Below are 1,701 nucleotides of genomic sequence, written 5' to 3' on the forward strand. Positions count from 1 at the left end.
GTGGATCATAACAAATTGTGGATAACATTGAGAAGAATGGGAATTCCAGAACACTTAATTGTACTCATGAGGAACCTGTACACAGACCAGGAGGCCATTGTTCAAACAGAAAAAAGAAACACTGCATGGTTTAAAATCAAGAAGGGAGTGCATCAGGATTGTATCCTTTCACCATACTTGTGCAAGCTGTATGCTGAGCAAATAATCTGAGAAGCTGGACTATATGAAGAAGAACGTGGCATCAGGGTTGGAGGAAGAATTAACAACTTGTGACACACTGATGACACAACTTTGCTTGCTGAAAGTGAGGATGACTTGAAGTACTTACTGATGAAGATTGAAGAATACAGTCTGCAGTATGGATTACACATCTCAATATGAAGAAAACAAAAATCCTCACAACTGGACCTATAAGCAGCATTACAATAAATGGAGAAAAGATTGAAATTGTCAAAGACTTCCCATTGCTTGGTTCTACAGTTGATGCCAATGGAAGCAGTAGTCAGGACATCAGACGACATATATCACTGGGCAAATCGGCTGCAAAGGACCTCTTTCAAGTGCTGAAGAACAAAGATGTCTCATTGAGGACTAAGGTGCTCCTGACACAAGCCATGGTATTTTCAATCTCCTCATATGCATGTGAGAGCTGGGCAATGAATAAGGAAGACCGAAGAAGAGTTGATGCTTTTGAGCTGTGGTGTTGGTGAAGAATGCTGAAAGTACCATGGACTGCTAAAAGAACTAACAGGTCTATCCTAGAGGAAGTGAAGCCATAATGCTCCTTGGAGGCAAGAATGGCCAGACTTCTTTCACCTCCTTTGGTCATGTTGTCAGAAGGGACCATTCCCTGGAGGACGATGTCATGCTTGGTAAGGTGGAGGGTCAGTGAAAGAGGGGAAGGCCCTCAACGAGGTGGATTAATGAGGTGGCAGCGGCAATGGGATCAAGTGTAGCAAGAATCATTGAGCTGGCTCAGGACCGGGTGGTGTTTTGTTCTGCTGTGTATAGGGTTGCTACAAGTTGGAGATGACTCGATGGCACTTAACAGCAACAACATTAGCATCTGTCATCTATCTCTTATGTGCACAATTTGTTGTCTTCCCTTTTCCTAATGTTATCATGGTGTGGTGTCACAGAGTCTTTCTATACATCCCTCCCCTTACCCACATCAGCATGAGGGCTCTAACTAGCCCAAAATTAATCCCTCACCTTCCCTCCTCACCCCGGTAACCTACAAGTGAGTTCCCTTTCTTAAGCAAACCCTTCTTCATCTTTTTTACAGTAATGGGCTCAAACAGTATTTGTCCTTCTGCTATTGATTTATTTCACTCAGCATAATGTCCTCCAGGCTCATCCATGTTGTGAGATGATTCGTGTATCCTTCATTGTTTTTTATTGTAGCATAGTATTCCATTGTGTGAATGTACTATAATTCAGTTATCCATTCATCTGTTGATGGGCATTTAGGTTGCTTCCATCTCTTTGCTATAGTGAATTGTGCTGTGATGAACATAGGTGTGCATATGTCTGTTCGTGAGCTGCCTCTCACCTCTTTAGGATATATATTCTTAGTAATGGAATTGCTGGGTCAAATGTTATTTCTATTTTCAGATTTTTCAAGGAAATGCCACTTGGAGGAAGATGAGGCAATCTACTTCTGTAGTGATACTGCCTCAGAAACCCAAGGAGGGGTCACTA

Source organism: Orycteropus afer, unplaced genomic scaffold (genome assembly GCF_000298275.1).
Source record: "Orycteropus afer afer isolate SDZICR_OR568_19922 unplaced genomic scaffold, OryAfe1.0 scaffold00001, whole genome shotgun sequence".
Taxonomy (NCBI): domain Eukaryota; kingdom Metazoa; phylum Chordata; class Mammalia; order Tubulidentata; family Orycteropodidae; genus Orycteropus; species Orycteropus afer.